At 40.1% G+C, this 17207-nt stretch overlaps 1 non-coding gene across 1 annotated transcript; it reads left to right on the top strand.

Annotated features, from left to right (window-relative positions):
• Positions 1–16891: 16891 nt before the first annotated feature.
• LOC148547334 (small nucleolar RNA R71) lies at positions 16892–16999 on the top strand. The gene has a single exon (XR_015897622.1). It is a non-coding gene; the product is annotated as a small nucleolar RNA R71 (small nucleolar RNA).
• Positions 17000–17207: the final 208 nt, after the last annotated feature.

Below are 17207 nucleotides of genomic sequence, written 5' to 3'. Positions count from 1 at the left end.
CATTTATCTCTGAACAAGAGAAACTATCAGTGCAGCATTAGGATATACTGATGAAGGAGCAACTGCCTACATGACTGAAAAGTGGGATTCGCAGGTTGGAATCTCTTATCAGATTGCTCTAACTCGAACTTGTGAAAATTTCTCTGCACTTAATGGGACTATTCTGATGCATAAGGCTCTTGGTCCAGTAAGAGCACTACTTCACAGAATCACCAATCATATCTTGATGCCTCAGAGTGGTTTCTACCAAAGAGTAACTGTTTATGATAATGGTGTGGAGATCATGATCGTTCATTCCTTGGTAACGGCGCTGAAAACTTTATACACACGTTCATAATCTTAATTCTTTGTCACAACTTCGCACAACTAACCAGCAAGTGCACTGGGTCGTCCAAGTAATAAACCTTACGTAAGTAAGGGTCGATCCCAAGGAGATTGTTGGCTTGAAGCAAGCTATGGTCACTGAAAGAGCAGAAGATTGATGGTTTAGAGGTTATAGTAAACTCTCGTTGTAAGTATAGTTACTAAACCAAGCAATCAACCTTTCTTACAAACGTTTTGGTTGTCACAAGTAACAAACCCCTAAATAAATTGATAACCGAAGTATTCAAATCTCGGGTCGTCTTCTCAAGGAACTACAGGGAAGTATGTTCTTATTATTGGTTATGGAGATTGTAAATTGGGGTTTTGAGAATGAGGAGTGAATAGTTTAATTAGCAATTAAAGTAAATGAAGAACAAGCAATTTAAATGACAAGTAAAATAAATAAATGATTGTAAATAAACTTTTGGCAAAGTATGAGAAATTAGAGGTCCTATCCTAGCTATCCTTATCAATGATGATGAGAATTGAATCTTGATTCCACTTTGTTAACCTTTACTAAGATAAAGGAAGGTCAAGGGATTAATTGGTTTGATCTTCAAATCCTATTTATTTCCTAAGAAAAGATTTGGATTATTGAAGTTCAATTTAATTAGCAAAGATAACAATTATCAATCATGTTTGAGTTTGATAACTCCTGAGTTACTGATTTCTTAACCAAGACCAAAAGGAGAAAAATAAATCTACTGGAATAAAAATACCTTCAGATGGGAATAACAATAATGTAAATAAAATAAAGCAAGATTAAACTGAAATACCTCAAATAACATTAATTCAAAGATGTAATCTGTAACATGGAAGAATTCATAAATTAAATTGCAAAAGTAAATAAAAGGGAATATTGAACCTGATAAAGAGATAATCCGGAAAGCGAATAAAATCCTAATTCTAAATCCTAATCCTAAAGAGAGAAGAGAGAGGAGAGAACCTCTCTCTAAACTGAATCTAAATCATGAAAACTAACTAAAGTGGAGACTCCCCTTGAATGGATGCATTCCCTCACTTCATAACCTCTGGTCTATGCCTTCTAGACTTGGATTTGGGCCAAAAAGAGCTTCAGAATTCGCTATGAGCATTTTCTGCAATTTCTGGTGCGTGGCCTCTGTCACGCGTCCGCGTGGGTCACGCGGTCGCGTCATTCGGAGCTTTCCTTGTCACGCGGTCGCGTCAGTCATGCGACCGCATCATATGTGTTCTGCTTAAGGCGCGCGGTCGCGTCAGTCATGCGGCCGCGTCGCTGCTTCTTCGCGCTTGGCATGCGGCCGCGTCGTCCATGCGATCGCGTGGATGCCAGTTTCTCCAAAAATTCCGTTTTGTGCTTTCCTTCCATTTTTTTATGTTTCCTTTCCATCCTTTAAGTCATTCCTACCTTAGAAGATCTGAAACTACTCAACACAGTAATCACGGCATCGAATGGAAATAAAGGTAATTAAAATAATTAATTTTAAAGCATAGGAAACATGTTTTTCACATACATCACATAATAAGGAAGGGAAAGTAAAACCATGCAATTAATATGAATAAGTGGGTGAAGGATTGAATAAATCACTCAAACTAAGCACAAAATATATCATAAAATATGGGTTTATCAACCTCCCCACACTTAAACAATAGCATGTCCTCATGCTAAGTCCAAGAGTAATGTTAGGTTAAAGTGGTGGAATGCCATGCAATGCAATCTAATCTAAATGCAACTACCTAAATGCATCATGCATCATGCAATTCTAGTTTTTATTCACTTGTATATAAAGCTTGCATGTAGTTGAATTAATTCACATTCTCAAGGAGTCATATATATATATATATATATATATATATATATATATATATATATATATATATATATATATATATATATATATATAGTCAAACCTTAGATAGTGATAAAGTGCCTTTACAATTGAGATGGGAGAGAAAAATATTTTATAAACTTGCAAGACAATTAATAATTTAGCAGAGATATATGTTAATGAGCTATTGAACCCTCACTGGATTTTGTTTTTACTCTCTAGTCACTCAGTGTTTATTGGGTTAATCACTCTATTCTTCTTTTTATCCTTACTTTCTATAACTTTGTTCTTCATCTAACCAATCAACAATTATAGAATATAGACATACCAAAAATCATGAGGTCTTTAGTTAAGGTTGTAATGGGGTCAAGGTAAAGGTAAGGGTATATGTATAAGGCTAAGTGAGCTAATAAGTGAATCCTTAATTAGTCTAAGATCTCACCTAACATACATACTTTCTAAAGCAAAGCTTCTTTACCTATTTTCCCATATTTTCCCACTTTTGATGTCACATGCTCATGTTTCAATGTTTATTATTTTTATCCCATGTGCATTGCTTTATTTCACGTTTGGGGAATTCTTTAGTGTCCCCTTTATTCAACTATTGAAAAATAACACTTTTTTTTAATGCACATGGTAATTCAATTATTTTGATTTCACATGAGCATGCGTCCCAAAATTTTTATTTGAATTATTTTATTCTTTTTGACTTTTCTACCTTTTTGTTTTTATCATCCATATTCCCAATAGGTATCCCACATGTAAACCATACACAATTTCTATCTTAAGCTAACCAAGGATTCAACTTAGGATTTTTATTTTGTTTTTCTGCTTAAGACTAGTAATGTGATTTATAGAAAAAAGGGATTTAAAGGCTCAAGGGGGCTAACAAGGGTGATGTGAAAGGTAGGTTATTTTGGGATAAGTGAGCTAAAATTAAATAATGGCCTCAATCACTCTCTTGGTATGTATTTCTATTCTATAATTGGACATATAAATTAAAACAAAGTAAAGAACATCAGAATAAAAAAGAAGGGCAGAACACACAGGAATAAAATATTATGGTTTGAATGTAACCATACAATTAAGCTCAAAACTCACAGGCTGTGTGTTCTCTAGCTCAAAAATCATTTATCACTTATGTATGTCATGCAGGTTTAGTTAAAAATTCCCATTATTCTCAATGTAAAACTTATATTGAATGGCTTTAAAGTTCTAGTGTTTCTCCTTGATGAAATGTTGTTAACTAACTAACATATAATGCTATATATACAAGGTGTGTGGATTGTTTCTATTATGTTCAAGTCCCTAGTTTACTTTCTTTTTATATTTTCAATTTAAACTAAGCTATTTTATGCTAAAAAGGGTAAACTATACTAATTAATCCACAATTTCTATAACTAGTAAGTTAGAATTGCTACTAAAACTAAATGGCTAGAATATAAACTAAAGTGCAAAATGTATAAAATAGAGTAAAAATACATAAAAATAGCAATATATATAAGTACTAAGAAAATAAAAAATAAAAATAAAAAGAAAAATACAGAAAAGTAGCAAAATAAATAAAAAGAGTATGTAGTGGTTCACCAAAAAAAGAACGCCAGAGATGGCGACCTCCCTACACTTAAAATGTAGCATCATCCGCGATGCTCACTCAAGCAGGGTGTGAAGGAGTGTCATCACTGGAAGAGTGGGTAGCTGGGGTCTCTGTGGTGGCGGTCGGAGGATCAGCCTGCTGCAGAGGAGGTGCTGACTGAATAGGAATCTCGGGGTCTACAGCCTGAATATGAGGTGGAGCCTCCTGATGTGATGCTGCCTGCTGGGTGCCTGCCTACTCTGCCTCGCTCTGGGGATGGGTCTCTTCCTCATGATCATCCACCTCCTCCTCAGATGCCTCGGATGGTGTGTCAGGATCGGAGGGGATGTCGCCAGAGCGTATCATCATCTTCAGGTGCTCATAGCGTCGCTTGTTGCAACGCTCCATCTGGTCAAGCCGTCGAAACAGGCGGTGCACTAGATTATAGATGGGCTCTGGGGCAGGTGGAGGTGCGGTGGTGGTGGCAGGGGTAGCTGTGGAAGAAGAGGGGCCGGCAGATGGTGTGGCTGTGTTAGCAGTAGCAGTGAGGAATGGAGGTCTGTAGCCCAAAGCCAGAAAGTTCCTGCTGTGAGGGATACTCTTCTTGCATTCTGCAGCAGGTGGCTTCTCATCAGCATCCTCCCAAGGCACGTCAGCTCGACGGCCTATCTGTGTAACCAAATAGGGAAAGGGAAGAGTGCCTCGGACGTGGACCCTAGCCATGTGGTACCGGATAAAGCGTGGCAGGTACAGGTCCTTACCCTCCATCACACACCAAAGGAGGGTGATCATAGCGGCTGGTATCTCAGTCTCGTGAGTACTCGGCATAACAAAGTTGCTAAGTATCTGATGCCATAGCCGAGCCTCATCATTCAGGTAAATCCGCTTGATGCCCTTTGGCATGGTGGTGTTCTGACCCATAATCCAAGGAACGGTCGGGTCAAGGGCTATCCGGGCCTTGACTGCATCCCAATCAAATCGCATGAAGCGCATATCCTCCTCAGCTTTTTGATAACCATCCAGCTGATCAGTTTTAGGCAGAAGCTTCAGAACATCTTCAATGGCCTCTTCAGTGACCAGAATCTGCTTTCCTCTAAGGTTCACTGCATCTAGGGAGGTTTTGAAGTAATTGCAATAGAATTCCCTAACCCAAGATGCATTGACCTCAGTCAGGTTTCTCTCCAGGAAGAACCAGCCTCTTTGTTTGATCTGGTCAGAGGTGTATTGCTGGAGTTCTTCTGGGATCTTCAAAGTTCTCTCCAGGTATAGGTTCTTGGAGGTTGCAAACACCGGATACCTCAGCTCACAGTATCAGTTTGCAAACTTTATTGGATCAGTGGCAGGTATTAGCTGGTCGGCCTTCTCCTGCGGGGTAAAATTTTTCTCCCGCAAGGAGTCATCGTGCATAATATCCATAATGGACATGGAGGATTCTCCTCTTTTCTGTTTGCCAGTAGTAGCCTTTTCTTTTCCTTTTCTCTGGCTGGCAGACATCCTGAAAAATAGAAAATTAGGATATAGTGAAAACAGAAAAACAAATAGGCAAATAATCAAAAGAAACACAAAGTGGCAAAGGAGCAAAAGGATAAGGAAAATGAGTTAAGTAAATGTGCATTAAGAATTGTATAGGAGTTAAAAGTCCGAAAAGGAGAATTCACAATCAAAAATGTAATTGAATTCATGTTTAAATAGAAAAATTAACATCATGCCATGGTTAGAAAGTTAAAAGAAAGTGAAAGAAAATCATAAGAGAAGTTTTGAAAGGTTAGGTTGGTTAGAATTGAAAAAGAGTTTAGGAAGTTAACATTAGTGAGTTAGTAAAAAGTGGGTTAAAGTAAGTGGCATAATGAAAATATTCCAAGTAACAAGTATTCACAGTTAGAAGCTATAAGTAACTCATATCCAAATAAGGAAAACAGGTTGATGATGATTCAAATAGATATAGAAATAGCAAAAATTGGAATCAAACATCAAAAATACAAATTATGAACCAAGAAATCAAAAAGAATAGGAAAGCTTGCCCTAGCATTCATGAATTGTTTTGGTTAAATCTAAGGAAAGCACAGTTGAAAATGCCAAAATCAAGACATGAATGGAAACATTTTACAGAAATTTGGGCAGCATTCTGGCTAAAATTGGATTGTCCCGAAAAATAAACAACAACAGAATAGTTCATATGAATCAAAAATACAGCTGCAATTACATATAAGGAATAAGAACATGAAGAATCAGAGTAAAGAGCAGCATGAAACAAGAAATTACAGCATATGAACAAAACTAACGTCACAGCAACAGCAGAATTGCAAAAATAATGAAACAAGAAACATGAACAGCGCAATTAAACAGACCTAAATCCACTAACCACATCCTAGGCTACCTAACAACCTAAAATCCACTACAACATGCATATCTAACTAGCCTAATGACGAACATAAACAGAAAAATGTGAATTAACTACGAAGGATAGAAGGGTGGCGTTCGTCAGAACCTGGTAGGCGTAAGAAAGAGAGTGGGGCAGAGAGGTGGCTGGGGATGACAGCGGTGGCGTCCGGCATGGCAGAAGAGGGTGGCGCGGCGGCGGTGGCTGCTGTTCGGAGGAAGGGAGGGAAAGGTAGGGGTAATGGGGGTAGGGGGTAATAGGGGAAGGAAGGAGGGCTGTGGTTGGTGTTGGGCAGTGGTGACGTGGCAGCGGCGGTGGGTGGTGGTGGCGCGGTGTGGGCAGTGGCGGTTAGAGGGGAAGAAGAAGAAAGAAGAAGAGAGAAGGGGGAAGGAGGAAGGGGGGTGGGTGGCGGCGGGGTCTGGGTGGTCGGCGGTGTCTGGCGGTGGCGTGGTGGTGGCATGGTGGTGGCTGGGTGGTGGTGGTGTTATTGGAGAAGAAGAGAGGGAGGAGAGGGTTTGGGGGGGGGGGGGAGCGACTGATAGGGTTCGCGTGACTGAGGGGGTTTAAATTTGAATCCACGCGATCGCGTGGGGCACGTGGTCGCGTGGTTGGGCTGAAATAGTGGTTGACGCAATCACGTGGGGCACGCGATCGCATGGAATGGGAAAAGAGTGAATGATGCGATCGCTTGGGGCATGCGATCGCGTTGCTGGAAATTGTGCTAAACGCATGGATCCAGCATTGTTTCAGCGCAACTCTCTGTCTCCTTTTGGGGTGTTGTGCAATCCTATGCGACGCGATCGCGTCGCTCACGCTGTCGCGTGGGATTGAGGTTGTGCAAGTGACGCGATCGCGTGGGCATTTTGTGCTAAACGCACAATGGCCGCATGATCCCAGCCTAACTTTCTGGACGTTGGATCTTTACGCCGATCTCCAGGTCACGCGGCCGCGTGAATGACGCGGTCGCGTGGGAAGTGTTTTTCGCAACTTGATGCGATCGCATGAATGATGCGGTCGCGTCGCGCACCCTTTTTTTTATGCAGGTATGCAATTATGCAGTATGCAGAATGCAATGATTAATATGAATGAGATGCAAAACTCCAGGTTCAATAAAATAAAACTTGAAAACAAATAAAACTAAATAAAAATTGAAAAAGGGACGATCATACCATGGTGGTTGTCTCCCACCTAGCACTTTTAGTTAAAGTCCTTAAGTTGGACATTGGATGAGCTTCCTATTATGGTGGCTTGTACTTAAATTCATCCAGAAATCTCCACCAATGCTTGGAATGCCAATAGCCTCCAGGGTCCCAAACTAGGCATGTGAAGCTTCTGAGCAGCTTCAAACAGATTGTCAGGCTCCCGGGGTGACGAATGTCAGCATAGATTCCAGGATCTCAAACTTTGCTTTTAAATCTGCCTTCATCTTGATCTATATTTTTCCATCTGGGCGGTTTAGAAATTAGATTTTCACCAGAATAACCAAACATTTTCCGATATCCATCCGATTGATCATGATGCTAATCCGTGCACTTCGAGTTGAAGCGTGGAACCTTATTGAACCTTGTGCACCAGCTCTGAGTACGAGCCATTTTCCTTTTACTCTTAAAGCCGCAGAGAGCTCTAAGCTGGCCATCTGTTTTAAGCAAACCATATTCAAGTGGAAAAATACAGTTAAAGGTTAAGGATTGTACCCACTTAAAACTTGTATTGGGTGGTAATGGCCTTGGGATAGGTGGTTCCAGTGGTTCTGTGAGTTCTACTCCCTTGTGCTCTTCTGTGAATTTCTCCACTTCTTTGCAAGATTCTTCAAATGTATCCATGTCCTGATCAAAGCCATCTATGTCTTCCTCATCACTTAAGTCATAGACTGGAGGTTGAGAGAAATCTACCTCCATATCATCTTCGTATTCACTCGGGGAAGATTCTTCGATCTCAGAGAATTCACTTGCGGATGCAAGCTCATTACTAGAAGAACTTGACCTGTGACTATCATCATCAAGAAAATTTGCTTCTTGGGTTATTCTGTCTAGTTCTTCATGAAAGACTTGCTCTGGGGGTTGCGCACAATCCTCCTTAGCATCAATTGTAACATCCTTGACAGAATGCTCCACAACTTTGGATTCCCATGGAGGTTCAGCGTCTCCTAAGTCTTCAACCAACTCTTCTTCTTCAATAATGACAGCTTTCTCTACTTGTTCCAGTACAAAGCCATGCTCTGTCTTGTCCACTGGAGTTTCTAGTATCTCCTTCATACTACGCTCTTCGTTAGATTGTCCACATGGGGCTGTGGGAGGTCCTTGAATGTTCGAACGTCTAGAAGATAATTGACTTACTGCTTGCTCCAGTTGATGAAGGGTTGTTTGAAGTCGATTTACTGTTTCCTTGAGGCGAACCTCTGATTCTCGAGGTGATAGATTTGGATATGGCACAGGGGGAAGTGGTGGTGTTTGGGAGTGATTGGATTGGAACTGGGGTAAATGAAGATCATATGGTGGTGAATGGTGAAAAGGAGCTTGTGAGTGTGGTGGTTCGAAGTTACGTTGAGAGGATTGCCTATAAGCACAGGGTGGGGCTTGTTGGTAATTACAAGGTTGTCCACCATGTCTATTTGCTTGGTATGCATTGTAGAATGGTCTTTGTCCATGATATCTTAGAGGGTGTTGTTGCCTAAAGGGTTGATCAGATCCTCTTGGCTCCATCCATCTTTGATTGCTCTGACCTTGATGCATGTTCCTGTTATAACTTCCATTCCTTTCAATAACATTAGAACCAAACTCAAAGCGAAAGGGGTGAGAATTCATAGTAGCTAAAAGAAATAAAGAGGGGAAAAATAAAGACAAATAAACAAGTAAAAGAAAAATATTTACAATAACCAATAATAAGGCACACGATTGCAGTTCCCCGGCAACGGCGCCATTTTGAAAGAGCAGAAGATTGATGGTTTAGAGGTTATAGTAAACTCTCGTTGTAAGTATAGTTACTAAACCAAGCAATCAACCTTTCTTACAAACATTTTGGTTGTCACAAGTAGCAAACCCCTAAATAAATTGATAACCGAAGTATTCAAACCTCGGGTCGTCTTCTCAAGAAACTGCAGGGAAGTATGTTCTTATTATTGGTTATGGAGATTGTAAATTGGGGTTTTGAGAATGAGGAGTGAATAGTTTAATTAGCAATTAAAGTAAATGAAGAACAAGCAATTTAAATGGCAAGTAAAATAAATAAATGACTGTAAATAAACTTTTGGCAAGGTATGAGAAATTAGAGGTCCTATCCTAGCTATCCTTATCAATGATGATGATAATTGAATCTTAATTTCACTTTGTTAACTTTTACTAAGATAAAGGAAGGTCAAGGGATTAATTGGTTTGATCTTCAAATCCTATTTATTTCCTAAGAAAAGATTGGGATTATTGAAGTTCAATTTAATTAGCAAAGATAACAATTATCAATCATGTTTGAGTTTGATAACTCCTGAGTTACTGATTTCTTAACCAAGACCAAAAGGAGAAAAATAAATCTACTGGAATAAAAATGCCTTCAGATGGGAATAACAATAATGTAAATAAAATAAAGCAAGATTAAACTGAAATACCTCAAATAACATTAATTCAAAGATGTAATCTGTAACATGGAAGAATTCATAAATTAAATTGCAAAAGTAAATAAAAGGAAATATTGAACCTGATAAAGAGATAATCCGGAAAGCGAATAAAATCCTAATTCTAAATCCTAATCCTAAAGAGAGAAGAGAGAGGAGAGAACCTCACTCTAAACTTAATCTAAATCATAAAAACTAACTAAAGTGGAGACTCCCCTTGAATGGATGCATTCCCTCACTTCATAACCTCTGGTCTATGCCTTCTGGACTTGGATTTGGGCCAAAAAGGGCTTCAAAGTTTGCTATGAGCATTTTCTACAATTTCTGGTGCGTGGCCTCTGTCACGCATCCGCGTGGGTCACGCGGTCGCGTCATTCGGAGCTTTCCTTGTCACGCGATCGCGTCAGTCATGCGACCGCGTCATATGTGTTCTGCTTAAGGCGCGCGGTCGCGTCAGTCATGCGGCCACGTCGCTGCTTCTTCGCCCTTGGCATGCGGCCGCGTCGTCCATGCGATCGCGTGGATGCCAGTTTCTCCAAAAACTCCGTTTTGTGCTTTCCTTCCATTTTTGTATGTTTCCTTTCCATCCTTTAAGTCATTCCTGCCTTAGAAGATCTGAAACTACTCAACATACTAATCACGACATTGAATGGAAATAAAGGTAATTAAAATAATTAATTTTAAAGCATAGGAAACATGTTTTTCACATACATCACATAATAAGGAAGGAAAAGTAAAACCATGCAATTAATATGAATAAGTGTGTGAAGGATTGAATAAATCACTCAAACTAAGCACAAAATATATCATAAAATATGAGTTTATCAGTCACCTTGTAAATCTCAGTCAGGCAGATTCAATTGGTTATGGAAATTTAATAATTAAAATATAATTAAAATATAAAATAAAGATAGAGATACTTATGTAATTCATTGGTGAGAATTTCAGATAAGCGTATAGAGATGCTTTTGTTCCTCCTGAACCTCTGCTTTCCTGCTGTCTTCATCCAATCATTCCTACTCCTTTCCACGACAAGCTTTATGTAGGGCATCACCGTTGTCAATGGCTACATCACGTCCTCTCAGTGAAAATGGTCCAATGCGCTGTCACTGCATGGCTAATCATCTGTCGGTTCTCGATCATACTTGAATAGGATTCAGTAATCCTTTTGCGTTTGTCACTACGCCCAGCACTCACGAGTTTGAAGCTCGTCACAGCCATCCCCTCCCAGATCCTACTCGAAATACCATAGACAAGGTTTAGACTTTCCGGATCTCAAGAATGGCCATCCATGGATTCTAACTTAGACCACGAAGACTCTAATATCTCGAACTCGGTCCCCTGTATTAGATACCTAAGAGATACTCATTCTATCTCTTCTTCATGTAGAACGGAAGTGGTTGTCAGGCACGCGTTCATAAGTGAGAATGGTGATGAGCGTCACATAATCATCACATTCATCATATTCTTGGGTGCGAATGAATATCTTAGAATAGGAATAAGCTTGAATTGAATAGAAAAACAGTAGTACTTTGCATTAATTCATGAGGAAAAGCAGAGCTCCACACCTTAATCTATGGTGTGTAGAAACTCTACCGTTGAAAATACATAAGAACAAGGTTTTTGGCCAGCCTCCAAAACGTGATCAAAGGATCAAAAGACAATCCAAAGATGTAAATACAATAGTAAAAAGTCCTATTTATACTAAACTAGTTACTAGGGTTTACAGAGATAGGTAAATGATGCAGAAATCCACTTCCGGGCCCATTTGGTGTGTACTTGGGCTGAGCATTGAGCTTTCATGTGTAGAGACTCTTTTTGGAGTTAAACACCAGTTTGTAATGTGTTTCTGGCGTTTAACTCTGCTTTGCAACCTGTTTCTGGCGTTTGACTCCAGAATAGGGCAGAGAGCTGGCATTGAACGCCAGTTTGCGTCATCCAAACTCGGACAAAGTATGGACTATTATATATTTCTGGAAATCCCTGGATGTCTACTTTCTAACGCAATTGAGAGCGCACCATTTGGACTTCTGTAGCTCCAGAAAATCCACTTTGAGTGCAGGGAGGTCAGAATCCAACAGCATCTGCAGTCCTTCTTCAGCCTCTGAATCTGATTTTTGCTCAAGTCCCTCAATTTCAGCCAAAAATTACCTGAAATCACAGAAAAACACACAAACTCATAGTAAAGTTGTGATTTTTATTTAAAAACTTATAAAAATATACTAAAAACTAACTAAATCATGCTAAAAACATAGTAAAAATAATGCCAAAAAGCGTATAAATTATCCGCTCATCACAACACCAAACTTAAATTGTTGCTTGTCCCCAAGCAACTGAAAATCAAACAAGATAAAAAGAAGAAAATATACTATAAATCCCAAAATATCAATGAGACTTAGCTCTAATCAGATGAGCGGGACTAGTAGCTTTTTGCCTCTTGAATAGTTTTGGCATCTCACTTTATCCATTGAAGTTCAGAATGATTGGCATCTATAGGAACTTAGAATTCAGATAGTGTTATTGATTCTCCTAGTTCAGTATGTTGATTCTTGAACACAGCTACTTTATGAGTCTTGGCCGTGGCCCTAAGCACTTTATTTTCCAGTATTACCACCGGATACATAAATGCCACAGACACATAACTGGGTGAACCTTTTCAGATTGTGACTCAGCTTTGCTAAAGTCCCCAATTAGAGGTGTCCAGGGTTCTTAAGCACACTCTTTTTTTGCTTTGGACCTTGACTTTAACCGTTCAGTCTCAAGTTTTCACTTGACACCTTCATGCCACAAGCACATGGTTAGGGACAGCTTGGTTTAGCCGCTTAGGCCAGATTTTATTCCTTTAGGCCCTCCTATCCACTGATGCTCAAAGCCTTGGATCCTTTTTATTATCCTTGCCTTTTGGTTTTAAGGGCTATTGGCTTTTTGCTCTCGTCTTTTGGTTTAAAGAGCTTTTGGCTTTTTCTGCTTGCTTTTTCTTTTTCTTTTTTTTTCGCCTTTTTTTTCGCAAGCTTTTTGTATTCACTACTTTTTCTTGCTTCAAGAATTATTTGTATGATTTTTCAGATAATCAAATAACATTTCTCCTTTTTCATTATTCTTCAAGAGCCAACATATTTAACATTCATAAACAACAAATTCAAAAGACATATGCACTGTTCAAGCATTCATTCAGAAAACAAAAAGTATTGTCACCACATCAAAATAATTAAACTAGTTTCAAGGATGAATTCGAAATCATGTACTTCTTGTTCTTTTGTGATTAAAACATTTTTCATTTAAGAGAGGTGATGGATTCATAGGATATTCATAGCCTTAAGACATAGACACTTAAATACTAATGACCATATAGTGAAGACACAAACATAAATAAAACATAAAGCATAGTAAACGAAAAACAGAAAAATAAGAACAAGGAGATTAAGGAGCGGGTCCACCTTAGTGAGGGTGGCGTCTTCCTCTTCTTGAAGAACCAATGGTGCTCTTGAGCTCCTCTATGTCTCTTCCTTGTTTTTGTTGCTCCTCCCTCATAGCTCTTTGATCTTCTCTAATCTCATGGAGAATGATGGAGTGCTCTTGGTGTTCCACCCTTAGTTGTCCCATGTTAGAACTTAATTCTCCTAGGGAGGTGTTGATTTGCTCCCAATAGTTCTGTGGAGGAAAGTGCATCCCCTGAGGTATCTCAGGGATTTCATGGTGAGGAATTTCCTCATGCTCTTGTTGAGGTCCATGATCTCTTGTTTGCTCCATCCTTTTCTTAATGATGGGCTTGTCCTCTTCAATGAGGATATCTCCCTCTATGTCAATTCCAGCCGAATTACAGAGGTGACAAATGAGGTGAAGAAAGGCTAACCTTGACAAGGTGGAGGACTTGTCAGCCACCTTGTAGAGTTCTTGAGGTATAATCTCATGAACTTCCACCTCCTCTCCAATCATGATACTATGGATCATGATGGCTCGGTCTATAGTAACTTCAAACCGGTTGCTAGTAGAAATGATTGAGTGTTGAATGAACTCTAACCATCCTCTAGCCACTGGTTTGAGGTCAAGCCTTCTTAGTTGAACCGGCTTGCCTTTTGAGTCAACTTTCCATTGAGCTCCTTCCTCACATATGTCCATGAGGATTTGGTCCAACCTTTGATCAAAGTTGACCCTTCTAGTGTAGGGGCGTGCGTTTCTTCCATCATTGGTAAGTTGAATGCCAACCTCACATTTTCTGGGCTGAAATCTAAGTATTTCCCCCGAACCATGGTAAGCCAATTCTTTGGATTCGGGTTCACACTTTGATCATGGTTCCTAGTTATCCATGTGTTTGCATAGAACTCTTGAACTATTAAGATCCCGACTTGTTGAATAGGATTAGAGAGAACTTCCCATCCTATTCTTCTAATCTCTTGTCGGATCTCCGGATACTCATTCTTTTTGAGCTTGAAAGGAACCTCAGGGATCACTTTCTTCTTGGCCACAACTTCATAGAAGTGGTCTTGATGGACCTTTGAGATGAATCTTTCCATTTCCCATGACTCAGAAGTGGAAGCAATTGCCTTCCCTTTCCTCTTTCTTGAGGTTTCTCTGGCCTTAGGTGCCATTAATGGTTATGAAAAAACAAAAAGCAATGCTTTTACCATACCAAACTTAAAATGTTTGCTCGTCCCCGAGTAAAAGGAGAAAGAAAGAAGGAGAAGAAGAAGAAAATGGAGGAGAGGGAGAGAGGTGTGTATTCGGCCAAGGGGAAGAAGAAAGGGTTGTGTTGTGTGAAGATGAAGAGGGAATGAGGGGTTTATATAGGAGTGGGGGGAGGTTTAGGGTTCAGCCACTAGGGTTGGGTTTGGGAGGGAAATGAATTTGAATGTTGGAGGTAGGTGGGGCGTATGGGGAAGAGAGGATGGATGTGAGTGGTGAAGAGGTGATGGTGGAGAGTGATTGAGTTGATTGGTGAAAGGTATTTGGGGAAGAGGGTTATGAAAAGGTGTGAAGAGAGAGTTAGGGTATGTGGGGGATCCTGTGGGGTCCACAGATCCAGTGGGGTCAAGGACTCAACATCCCTGCTCCAATTAGGCGTGTAAAACGCCCTTAGTATGCATGTCTGGCGTTAAACGCCAGCTTGCTGCTTGTTTCTGGCGTTTAACGCCACTTCCATACTCTGTTCTGGCGTTAAACGCCAGTCTGGTGCTTGTTTCTGGCATTTAACGCCAGCTTGATGCTTCTTTCTGGCGTTAAACGCCAGTTTGATGCTCCTTACTGACGTTTAAACGCCAGTAAGTTCTTCCTCCAGGGTGAGCTATTTTTAAAGCTGTTTTTCATTCTGTTTTTGATTTTTCAGTAGTTTTTGTGACTCCACATGATCATCAACCTAAAAAAATATAAAATAACAATAGAAAATAAATAGAATAATTAAATACATTGGGTTGCCTCCCAACAAGCGCTTCTTTAATGTCAATAACTTGACAGTGAGCTCTCATGGAGCCTCACAGGTAATCAGAGCAAGGTTGGGACCTCCCAACACCAAACTTAGAGTTTGAATATGGGGGTTCAACACCAAACTTAGAGTTTGGTTGTGGTCTCCCAACACCAAACTTAGAGTTTGACTGTGGGGGCTATGGTTGACTCTGCAGTGAGAGAAGCTTTTCATGCTTCCTCTCCATGGTTACAGAAGGAGATCCTTGAGTTTTAAACACAAGGTTGTCCTCATTCAGTTGAAGGATCGATTCTCCTCTGTCCACATCAATCACAGCTCTTACTGTGGCTAGGAAGGGTCTTCCAAGGATGATGGATTCATCCTCATCCTTCCCAGTGTCTAGGATTATGAAATCAGCAGGGATATAAAGGCCTTCAACCTTTACTAGCACGTCCTCTACTAGTCCATAAGCCTGTTTTATTGAGTTGTCTGCCATCTCTAATGAGATTCTGGCAGCTTGCACCTCAAAGATCCCAAGTTTCTCCATTACAGAGAGTGGCATTAAGTTTATTCCTGACCCCATGTCACATAGAGCCTTCTCAAAGGTCATGGTGCCTATGGTACAGGGTATTAAGAATTTACCAGGATCCTATTTCTTTTGAGGTAATTTCTACCTATCCAATGCATTCAGTTCATTGGTGAGCAAGGGAGGTTCATCTTCCCAAGTCTCATTACCAAATAATTTGGCATTCAGCTTTATGATTGCACCAAGGTACTTAGCAACTTGCTCTTTAGTAATGTCTTCATCCTCTTCAGAAGAAGAATACTCATCAGAGCTCATGAAGGGCAGAAGTAAGTTGAATGGAATCTCTATGGTCTCTGTATGAGCCTCAGATTCCTTCAGGTCCTCATTGAGGAACTCCTTATTTATCACTGAACGTCCCAGGAGGTCTTCCTCACTAGGATTCATGTCCTCCTCCTCCCTTGTAGGTTCGGCCATGATGGTCAAATCAATGGCCTTGCACTCTCTCTTTGGATTTTCTTCCGTATTTCTTGGGAGAGTACTAGGAGGAGTTTCAGTGACTCTTTTACTCAGTTGGCCCACTTGTGCCTCCAGATTTCTAATGGAGGACCTTGTTTCATTCATGAAACTTAAAGTGGCCTTAGATAGATCAGAGACTATATTTGCTAAGCTAGATGGATTCTGCTCAGAATTCTCTGTCTGTTGCTGAGTGGATAATGGAAAAGGCTTGCTATTGCTAAACCTATTTCTTCCACCATTATTAAAGCCTTGTTGAGGCTTTTGTTGATCCTTCCATGATAAATTTGGATGATTTCTCCAGGAGGGATTATAGGTGTTTCCATAGGGTTCACCCATGTAATTCACCTCTGCTATTGCAGAGTTCTCGGGATCATAAGCTTCTTCTTCAGAAGATGCCTCTTAAGTACTGTTGGATGCAGCTTGCATTCCATTCAGACTCTGAGAAATCATATTGACTTGCTGAGTCAATATTTTATTCTGAGCCAATATGGCATTCAGAGTATCAATTTCAAGAACTCCCTTCCTCTGAGGCGTCCCATTATTTACAGGATTCCTCTCAGAAGTATACATGAACTGGTTATTTGCAACCATGTCAATGAGTTCCTGATCTTCTGCAGGCGTTTTCTTTAGGTGAATGGATCCACCTGCAGAATGGTCCAGTGACATCTTTGATAATTCAGACAGACCATCATAGAATATATCCAAGATGGTCCATTCTGAAAGCATGTCAGAAGGACACTTTTTGGTCAGTTCCTTGTATCTCTCCCAAGCTTCATAGAGGGATTCACCTTCTTTCTATTTGAAGGTTTGAACATCCACTCTAAGATTACTAAGCTTTTGAGGAGGAAAGAACTTGGCTAAGAAAGTCGTGACCAGCTTATCCCAAGAGTTCAGGCTATCTTTAAGTTGAGAGTCCAACCATATTCTAGCTCTATCTCTTACAGCAAACGGGAAAAGCATAAGCCTGTAGACCTCGGGATCAACTCCATTGGTCTTAACAGTATCACAGATCTGCAAGAATTCAATTAAGAACTGA

The sequence above is a fragment of the Arachis ipaensis genome, chromosome B8 (assembly GCF_059453495.1).
Source record: "Arachis ipaensis isolate K30076 ecotype BB chromosome B8, ASM5945349v1, whole genome shotgun sequence".
NCBI lineage: Eukaryota > Viridiplantae > Streptophyta > Magnoliopsida > Fabales > Fabaceae > Arachis > Arachis ipaensis.
Note: the sequence above shows the minus strand (reverse complement) of the source record. Positions and strands in the feature narration are given on the sequence as shown.